We start from the raw sequence: 11,327 nt of genomic DNA, 5'->3' as shown, positions 1-11,327 counted from the left end.
CGGTAAGAAGCGGAGCATACAATCAATCTAGCGATGACAAGAGCTGCAAATTGGGAAATCCGCTGACATAAACAGCTCTGACAAACGGCACAATGTTACCGTCCGACGCCTGGGAATGGGTACCACGGAAACGGCGGAGCTGCTCGGCTGTTCGCGTGCTACTGTCCTGAGCGTGTACGGAAAGTGCTTGGAAGAAGTGAAACCACGGGAAGACGACATGTTGGAGGTCCATGCCTCATGACAGGACGTAGAGGTCGGAGGCGTGTCCTCTCCGATAGCCGGGTCGGGCGGCAATCTGAGACAGATATGACGACAGAGCACAATCCCCGTGCACGCACAAGTGTTTAGGAGCACGCCTTTCATCACACATTGTTCGCACGTGTGCAGCTGCAGCTGATTATCCCGACATCTTCCCATGATGACCTAACGAAATCGTCAATTACGACTGCAGCTGGCACGAAATCTTTATAGCGTACCGTGAATCATAGGTAACGTGTCACCTTGTCGGATAAATCTTACTTCTTGTCACTCCAGGTTGATGCTCGTATCTGGATACGTCATGTGCACCACCCCACGAAGGTATGCCGGTAGGTGCAACATTATTCTGTGGCGGACATTCATTTAGGCATTCATGAGACATTCGATAGTCACTGAAGGCACCGTGACCTAGTGCACTACGCGTCCATCATTGTGGACCACCTGCATCCCTTCATCCTTCATGTCTTTCGTGGCGGTGAAAGTAACTTATAAAGCGATAACTGTTCGTGTATTAAGATCAGAAGCACGTCACAGCGGTCTGAGGAGTCTGGTAGTGAGCTTGCATTGATGTCTTGGCCACCATATTCCTCTGATCTGAATCCGGTGGAACACATCAGGGATGCTATCGTGTATGAGCTTCACGCACAAACCACCAGCCTACAATTTACGGGAGTTACGTAACTGGTTCTTAGAAATTTGATGCCATTTACCCCTGGAAGCCTACCAATGACTAATTGAGTCAACGCTGCTCATAATTGTGGCTGTATTGCGTTCCGAAGTTGGAACAACCTGTTATTAAGCAGGTGGCCATAAGGTTTCGGCTCATCACTGAGAACCATAGGACTTCAACTTGAGGTATCATCTTGGTGAATTAACGCACATTATATGAACGCATGGTATCTCTTTCTTTGAAAGAACAGAAGCTACGCAGATCCCGCAGCTGTGGAACACTATATGTAAATGGAAGGGGGATCAGTGTTGTCAGGTGCAATAGTACATTAAGTGGAGTCAGAGGCGACGGGCGAAAAACGTGTACTGAACCGGGATTAGAACACGGGATGTCCTGCTTACTAGGTAGGGGCGGTCACTACTGCGCCATCCGGGACACTGCGTATCGCACCTACACGGACTGTCTCGGTACGCCCCACGGCCGATGCAGACTCCCAGCGAGCACGAACTATTCGCAGCCCCTGTCCAATATACTCCCGTTCGCTACTCAGAGATTCCCATAGGAACGAAATTAGAATATTAATACCTTCAGCTGCTCACGGGCGTTGATATATATCAACGGGGACAGGTGAAAATGTGTGCCCCGACCGGGACTCGAACCCGGGATCTCCTGCTGGGTTAAGGCGCTCAGCCCGGAACCGCGCGACTGCTACGGTCGCAGGTTCGAATCCTGCCTCGGGCATGGATGTGTGTGATGTCCTTAGGTTAGTTAGGTTTAAATAGTTCTAAGTTCTAGGGGACTGATGACCACAGAAGTTAAGTCCCATAGTGTTCAGAGCCATTTGAACCATCTCCTGCTTACATGGCAGGCGCTCTATTCATCTTAGCCACCGAGGGCACAGAGGATAGTGCGACTGCAGGGACTATTTCGCGCACGCCTACCACGAGACCCACATTCTCACCTTGTATGTCCACATACTACATTCGTAGTGTCCCACCCCAACACACTCATTATTCGTGGAAGACATTCTTACCGAGTCCCGTAAGAGTTCGGGGAATATGTGTGCATCCGCACAGAATAAGGTGGTCATGGCCAGAATTGCCAGAACTATATACTTATATGGATATGGTGTCTGTCCCCGTTGATATACACTCCTGGAAATTGAAATAAGAACACCGTGAATTCATTGTCCCAGGAAGGGGAAACTTTATTGACACATTCCTGGGGTCAGGTACATCACATGATCACACTGACAGAACCACAGGCACATAGACACAGGCAACAGAGCATGCACAATGTCGGCACTAGTACTGTGTATATCCACCTTTCGCAGCAATGCAGGCTGCTATTCTCCCATGGAGACGATCGTAGAGATGCTGGATGTAGTCCTGTGGAACGGCTTGCCATGCCATTTCCACCTGGCGCCTCAGTTGGACCAGCGTTCGTGCTGGACGTGCAGACCGCGTGAGACGACGCTTCATCCAGTCCCAAACATGCTCAATAGGGGACAGATCCGGAGATCTTGCTGGCCAGGGTAGTTGACTTACACCTTCTAGAGCACGTTGGGTGGCACGGGATACATGCGGACGTGCATTGTCCTGTTGGAACAGCAACTTCCCTTGCCGGTCTAGGAATGGTAGAACGATGGGTTCGATGACGGTTTGGATGTACCGTGCACTATTCAGTGTCCCCTCGGCGATCACCAGTGGTGTACGGCCAGTGTAGGAGATCGCTCCCCACACCATGATGCCGGGTGTTGGCCCTGTGTGCCTCGGTCGTATGCAGTCCTGATTGTGGCGCTCACCTGCACGGCGCCAAACACGCATGCGACCATCATTGGCACCAAGGCAGAAGCGACTCTCATCGCTGAAGACGACACGTCTCCATTCGTCCCTCCATTCACGCCTGTCGCGACACCACTGGAGGCGGGCTGCACGATGTTGGGGCGTGACCGGAAGACGGCCTAACGGTGTGCGGGACCGTAGCCCAGCTTCATGGAGACGGTTGCGAATGGTCCTCGCCGATACCCCAGGAGCAACAGTGTCCCTAATTTGCTGGGAAGTGGCGGTGCGGTCCCCTACGGCACTGCGTAGGATCCTACGGTCTTGGCGTGCATCCGTGCGTCGCTGCGGTCCGGTCCCAGGTCGACGGGCACGTGCACCTTCCGCCGACCACTGGCGACAACATCGATGTACTGTGGAGACCTCACGCCCCACGTGTTGAGCAATTCGGCGGTACGTCCACCCGGCCTCCCGCATGCCCACTATACGCCCTCGCTCAAAGTCCGTCAACTGCACATACGGTTCACGTCCACGCTGCCGCGGCATGCTACCAGTGTTAAAGACTGCGATGGAGCTCCGTATGCCACGGCAAACTGGCTGACACTGACGGCGGCGGTGCACAAATGCTGCGCAGCTAGCGCCATTCGACGGCCAACACCGCGGTTCCTGGTGTGTCCGCTGTGCCGTGCGTGTGATCATTGCTTGTACAGCCCTCTCGCAGTGTCCGGAGCAAGTATGGTGGGTCTGACACACCGGTGTCAATGTGTTCTTTTTTCCATTTCCAGGAGTGTATATCAACGCCAGTGAGCAGCTGAAGGTATTAATATAATTCTAACTTCGTTATCGACAGCATTAGGTCATCAATGGTGTCTGTTCTTTCGGACATGTCCGAAAGAACTGGCACCATATCCATATAAGTACACTCCCACAGGAGGTCGGACGTCTTCCGTACACTCATACTGACAGCAGTGATACCCCTTCCACTTACATATAGTGTTCCACAGCTGCGGGATCTGCATGGAGTCTGTTCTTTCGAAGAAACAGACATCACGTATTCATAAACTGATAAGCTTGGCAGGACAATGCATCCACTTACTTCAGTGCGAATGCACGACATACTTCCGACCTCCTGTGGGAATCTCCGAGTTGCGAACGGGAGTATAATGGAAAAGGACTGCGGATACAAGGCGCTCGGTGGGAGTGTGAATCGGCTGTGAGGCGTACAGAGGTATTCCGTGCAGTTGCGATAACGCTGTGTCCCGGATGGAGAAGAGGTTACCTCACCTGCCTAGTGAACGGGAGATCCCGGCTTCGAATCCCGGTCCGGTACACATTTTCGCTCGACGCCACTGACTCCGCTCAATGTCACGTTGCAGCTGACACTAGCTATCCCCCTTCCATTTACATATAATTAACGCACATTTGATAAACTAACTAAATTGCCTGACAGAGAAAGTGCAGCACCCAGAAGCTGAGGAGGAGAGGAGATGTAACTACCTGGTTGAGAAACTATGTGATGTTATTTCAGTGAATAAAAGGTATAGTCAAATTTACAAAGAATGCGGCAGTGTGACGTTGCACACACTGTGGCCTGAATGTGCCGACTGATTCGGTATTATAAAGCAGTTGTATCCTCTACTGAGGCAAGGTGACCATAACTGGTGTTAAAGGCTTTTGATATCCTGGATAGCGTGACTAAGTCGGAGTTGACGTTACAGCTAGTCCCACACATGTGTTATCGCTGACAGATCTGAGGTACTTCCTCCCGTTGGGTGTGCCTCAAGATCACGCACACAATTGCTAAAGACACATGGAATACGCGTACGACAATTGTCCTATTGAAAAATCACACCACGATACTGTCGCGTGAGAGGTAGCCCATGAGAACACAGGTTCTACATCTACATCCACATCCACATAGATACACAGCAAACCAACGTACAATGCGTGGCGGAGGGTACCCTGTACCACTACTTGTCGTTTCCTTTCCTGTTCCACTCTCATATAGAGGGATGGAGAAACATCTATATGCCCCATACAGCCCTAATTCTCTTACCTTCGTGTTTCTTACGCGATATGTATATTAGCGGCAGTAAAATCGTTCGGCAGTCAGCTTCTCTAAAATTTCTCGAGAGTGTTTCTCGAAAAAAGTCGCCTTCCATCCAGAGCACATGTTCTGTGACAGGTCTGGGGTACTTCCTGTCTATGGGAGTGCCTCAAGACCACTCACACAATTGCTAAAGACATATGGAATACGTGCACGACCATTGTCCTGTTGAAAAATCGCACGAAGATACTGTCGCGTGAGTTCCCGAAGCATCTCCGTAACACTTACGTGTTGTTCGAACCTACCAGTAACAAATCTTACAGTCCCCCTTTGAATTGCTTCAGTGTCTTCCTTCAGTCCGACCTGGTACCGATCCCAAACACTCGAGCAGTATTCGAGAACAGGTAGCACCAGAGTCCTATATGCGGCTCCTTTACACGTGAACAACTCTTTCTAAACCGAAGTCGACCATTCGCTTTCCTTACCTGTCCATTGTACCATCTGAGTTCCGTCACTATCTACCAGCCGTCCGCCACTTGAAGTCATATCCAATACCCCCCCCCTTGCCCCCCCCCCCCCCCCCACAAACACACACCATGGCGCCAGGAATAATACCATTGGGTCTCTCCGAAACATTGGAAGTATAGGACCTCTCCCTGGGTCACCACCATACTCATGGGCGACGATCATCCGAGGTAGTGCAGAACTACGATTCATTGCTGAAGAAAATGCGGTGCCATTCATTAGCAATCCATGCTCCAAGATGGAGGTACCACTCCAAACGCAGCCGTTCGTGTTGTGGTTCGCCGGCGTATGGGACGCTAATTCGGTAGTCCCGCTGCTGCTAGCCACCGACCAATGTTGAAGGGAATGCATTACTTGTTGTCGGATGACAGGCGCAGATGGGAAGGGTTACGGTTTGCCTGGTGGACAGTACAGCGATCTTCCGTTGTGTTGGTCAGACGTGGTCTTTGACAACAAAAAAGCTTCCCCCATGTACCCATGCAGTCTAACATCGGGCCAATCTGAACATTGCATTATTCGGTCAGTTGGCCATATTGAAATCCACAAATATGCCCCTTTCCTACTCTGTTAGGTTCTGATAACGCTGCCTCACACGAGTTCGCTGCATTGCGTGTCCTTACTAGGATCACTCATAATCTGATACTGTTCACGTCCCTTATTATCAGGCATGGTAACAACAATAAACACTAACAACACAAATACACACTAGAGGCCATTCTAGTTGTCACTGAGTATCGCAGCCATAATGATTTGCATAACCAGCCATGTAGTGTAGGTGCACGAAGGTACGATGACATCTGACCATGTCTACTGGGCGCTTTACTTTTTTTGTCATTCAGTGTACATGTCTAACATTTAACGGTATGCAACATGTGACGACAACTTATAACACGACATCATTTGATTTCCCAGTGTTTAGGAAATACTCCACAGCAAATTTCGCAAAATCTGGTTCCGTAATAACGACGGAATATTGTAACTCAGTGAATCAAGAATGTGTTGCCATGATTGGGCTATACGTTTCTAGTCTATGAACTGTCAACTATGAAGTTCAATTTCTGCAGGCGAAAATTCAACGCTACCGTCAGAGCTCCAGCGTGCCGAACGTGTTAAAGTGGTGTACAACATTTTAATATCCGCGGTTGCTCATAAAAGACTTGCGCATGTGCGTAAGGCACTAGTGAATAAATTTCTCTTATCCGCAGAGACGTCTAGTGATTGAATTAATTCTCCTACGACCTTCACAAAAACATCACGCTGGTGCAGACAAGTTATTTTGTTAGTCAATAAAGATGCTGCGGAGTCTGCCCAACTATTAAATAACGCGAAGACTGTAATAAGTAAATATACGAGTATGTAGCCTCGATTTTTCACCCTCGAATTGTATTGTAACGTCTTTTACTTTCAGATTGCAAAAAGTCAAGTGCTTGAACCTGAGTTTGTTATACGTATACTTATTGCGGTGTCACCGCCAGACACCACACTTGCTAGGTGGTAGCCTTTAAATCGGCCGCGGTCCATTAGTATACGCCGGACCCGCGTGTCGCCACTGTCAGTGATTGCAGACCGAGCGCCGCCACACGGCAGGTCTAGAGAGACTTACTAGCACTCGCCCCAGTTGTACAGCCGACTTAGCCAGAGATAGATCACTGACAACTACGCTCTCATTTGCCGAGACGATAGTTAGCATAGCCTTCAGCTACGTCATTTGCTACGACCTAGCAAGGCGCCATAGCATTTGATATTATTTTATATTGTGGTTATAACATGTACCGTCAAGAGAGATGTTCTACAATTGTGGATTAAAGTTAAGTATTACATCAACTACGTACTTTATTTGCTACTATTAATTCCTTTAACTGTTCCAGACCTCACGCCAATCTGCGTGAGCTTGACGCGTGCCTTTCGGCTTCCTCTCATTGTGACTTGGCTGTCTTGCTAAGTCACAACACTTATAATCTTGAAATGGTTTATACGATATTTCAGAAAATAGTGTTTTGTCTATCTGGATGATTTGAAATTGGGTTGAGGTAACTTGAAACCAGTCATCCATTACATAAAAAATGAATCTTGCAAACTTTGGCTGTTTCCATATCATACTGGCATCGTGTTACCTTAATTGGAGAGTCATTAACAAACGTACAAGTAGCTTCAGGCGTGCGCCAGGGAATTGTTAGGTCTCTTGCTGTTCATGTTTTACATTGATGATCTTGCAAGCAATATTAATAATAGCCTCAGACTTTTTTCAGATAAAGCATTTACCTGCAAAAAAGTACCATGTGAAGAGAGATCCACAAATATTCGCATGTGTCTTGATAAGATTTCTAGGTGGTACAAAGGCTGACAATGTGTTTTAAATGTTCAGAAATGTAAAATTGTGCATTTCACAAAATACAAAATAGTAGCTACCTATTGGCAACGGTAACAGAATCACAATTGCGACCAGTCGACTAGAGCAAATACTTGGTTGTAACGCTTTGTAGGGCTCAATCATAAGTCGCATGCATCCGTTCATTGGCAAGATACTGGTAAAAATGCTGTCAGACTCCAAAAGACACTGTTTACAAACCACTCGTATGTCCCAACCTGGGATATGTGTGTGGAGCCCCATTTAAGACTAAGAGGAGGTATTTAACGTATACATAGAAAGGGGGCACGAATGGTCACAGGTTTGTCAGGTTCAAAGAGCAACGCAGAAATCCTGAAAAACCTGAATTGGAAGACACTCTAACATAGACACAGTTTATCATGCGAAGGCCTAGTTACAAGTTCTCAAGAACGAATTTTAAGTGTGTAATCTACTCGTATATATATTCTTTACCCTGTTGCACATCGCTCCCGTAAGGAATGTGAAGACAAGATTAATTAGTGCCTTTAAGCAGCAATAACCCGTCATACGCGATTGGAACGGAAAGAAACCCAATATGTGACGCTACCATGTTAAGTACAAAGAGTGTCTCCGGAGGAACGGTCAATTTTCAGGGATATGACAGGAAAGATTATTTGAAGCAAAAGATTTCATTGCAGTTGACAAAAATATTGTCTCTATTGAGGTCGTAGTTGAGTGTGGCAGTGAAGTTACATGGTCGAGTATAATTGGTCTAGCTGAGACCAAGTCAATTGTTGGATGTTTCTACCGGGCACCGGACTCCGCTGTGGCAGTTCTAAGAGTTATTCAAAGAAAGTCTACACTCAGTAGCTCGTAAATACCCAGATACTGCAATACAGTTGGAGGCGACTTTAACCTACCGAGTATAGTTTGGGACGTCTACGCAATTACTGCAGGCTGTGCAGACTGTCTTGAAATTACTTTTAGACATGTTTTCCGAAAAGATGTCTTGAGCAGTCACTTCGGCAGCTTACACGCAATGGAAATATGTTAGACCTCGCAGCTACAGACAGGCCGAATTTTATGGATGGTGTCAGTATAGAGACGCGAATTGGTGATCATGATAACATAGCGACTGTGGTTACCGGAGTTAATAAATCAGTCAAAAAAGCTAGGAGAGCGTCGATACTAGAAAGCAGTTTTTAGCATCTCACACAGGAATGAACTGACTTCATTCAGTTCCAGTACGATTGGCATAGAGGGACTACGGCCAAAGCTTAAAAAATATTACTTCAGTGCTCTGGCCAAGTACGTTTTTAGCAAGTGGATGAAGAACAGAAAAGACCCAACGCGGTTTAATAACGAATTTCGGAAAATGCTGCGGAAGCAAAGGCTGTTGTACTCCCAGTTCAAAAGGGCGACAGACAAAGGTTAATAGAGATTAGTGCGTCAGTGAAAATATCTATGCGGGAATCATACAATATCTGCCACCGTGATACCTTAGCAAAAGATCTGGCCGAGAATCTGGCAAAATTCTGGTCCTATATAGAATGGCTACGTAGGCCTAAGGCTTGCATCCATTCACTCGTTGACCAATCTGGTGTGGCAGTAGGAAACAGCAGAACGAAGATCGAAGTTTTATATTTCGCATTTAAGAAATCATTCACGCAGTAGACTCGTACAAACATACCGTCGACTGACGACCTCACAGAGTCCCTTACCGAGCGAGGTGGAGCAGTGGTTAGCACACTGGACTCGCATTCGGGAGGACGACGGTTCAATCCCGCGTCCGGCCATCCTGATTTAGGTTTTCCGTGATTTCACTAAATCGCTCCAGGCAAATGCCGGGATGGTTCCTCTGAAAGGGCACGGGCGATTTCCTTCCCTAATCCGATGAGACCGATGACCTCGCTGTTTGGTCTCTTCCCCCAAAAACCAACCAACAGAGTCCCTTATGAACGACAAAGTAATAAGCATCCCTGGCGAAGGGAAACAACTGAAAGCGTTGAAAATAAATAACTCGACAGGTCCGGATGGATTTCCCGTTCGGTTTTACAAAGAGTACCCTACGGCATCGGCCCCTTACTTAGCTTGCATTTATCGCGAGTCATTTGCCTAGCGCAAAGTTCCAAGTGACTCGAAAAAATCGCAGGTGATTCTTGTATATAAGCAGGATAAAAGAACGAAACCGCGAAATTACAGAACGATATCTTTAAAGCGATTTGTTGCAGACTTCTTGAACATATACTCAGTTCGAACATAATAAATTTCCTAACTCTAGACTGTTAACGAAGGTACGAGCATATAGAATAGGTTCCCAGATATGTGAGTGGCTCGAAGGCTTCATAAGTAATGGAACCCAATATGTTGTCCTCTACGGAGAGTGTTCAACAGGGATAAGAGTGTCGTCAGGAGCGCACAGGGAAGTGTGATAGGACGCTATTACTCCCTATATACGCAAATGATCTGGCGGAAGGGTGGGTAGAAATCTGATGATTCTGTGGTGTACGGGAATGTGTCGAAGTTGAGTGACTGTAGGAGGACGCAAGTAGGATGAGAAAAACTTTCTACTTGGTGTGATTAACAGCAACTAGCTCTAAATGTAAGTTAATTAGAATGAGTAGAAAAACAAAGCTGTAACATTCGGACACAGCATTAGTAGAGACGTGCTTGACACACTCACGTCGTTTAAATATTTGGGTGAAACGTTGCAAAACGTTACGAAATGGAAAGAGAGTGTGGCGTTTGTTGTAGGAAAGGCGAATGGTCGACTTCGGTTTGTCCGGAGAATATTATGAAAGTTTGGTCCATCTGTAAAGGAGGCGGCGTTTAAGACGCTGATGTCACCTATTTTTGAATACTGCTGGAGTGATTGAAATCCGGTCCGGGTCGGCTTAAGGGAAGACATCGAAGCAATTTGGAGGCGCGTTGTATGACGGAGATGCATCGTGAACACAAATGAGAATCCCTGGAGAGAAGACGACATTCTTTACGAGAAACACTACTGAGAAAATTTGGAGAAGCGCCATTTTAAGCCGACTACAAAACGAATCTACTGTGACCAACATGCATTTCGCTTAAGGACCACAAAAATAAGATACGAGATATTAGGGTTCATACTGAGGTATATAGAGAGTCGTTTGAAACTTACTCTATTTACGAGTGGAACAGGTTCAAAAACTGGTTCAAATAGCTCTGAGCACTATGGGACTTAACTTCTAAGGTCATCAGTTCCCTAGAACTCAGAACTACTTGAACGTAACTGACCTAAGGACATCACACACATCCATGCCCGAGGCAGGATTCGAACCTGCGACCGTAGCGGTCGCGCGGTTCCAGGCTCTAGCGCCTAGAACCGCTCGGCCACCCAGGCCGGCAGTGGAACAGGAAATGAAATGACTAGTAGTGTTACAGTATACCTTCCGCCACACACCGAACATTCGCTTCAAGCGTATGTATGCAGATATACAGGGTGAAACGAAATTCGCGCACTCGGGCTTTGCAGCGCGACTCCTCACAGGCCAACGATAAAAAAACTCTGTCACAAAATTTCGTCCGGCGAGTACATCCAGCAGAAAAAGGACGTTAATGATTGGCAATCTGGAAGCACTGTAACCACATGAATGGTAACTATCTCTGTCGGCATACAATCGTTCTGCTGTACAGTTGGTGCAGTGGACAGAGTTTTTATTTTTTTATTTGCTAATTTCATTCTAC

At 47.1% G+C, this 11,327-nt stretch overlaps 1 non-coding gene across 1 annotated transcript; it reads right to left on the bottom strand.

The window, feature by feature from the left end:
• Window positions 1-10,899: 10,899 nt before the first annotated feature.
• Window positions 10,900-10,983, bottom strand: Trnas-gga. The gene is given in 2 exon segments: window positions 10,900-10,934; window positions 10,944-10,983. It is a non-coding gene; the product is annotated as a tRNA-Ser (tRNA).
• Between the last annotated feature and the right edge of the window lie 344 nt (window positions 10,984-11,327).

Source organism: Schistocerca americana, chromosome 7 (assembly GCF_021461395.2).
Source record: "Schistocerca americana isolate TAMUIC-IGC-003095 chromosome 7, iqSchAmer2.1, whole genome shotgun sequence".
Classification (NCBI taxonomy): Eukaryota; Metazoa; Arthropoda; class Insecta; order Orthoptera; family Acrididae; genus Schistocerca; species Schistocerca americana.
This window is presented reverse-complemented; position numbering and strand designations above follow the sequence as displayed.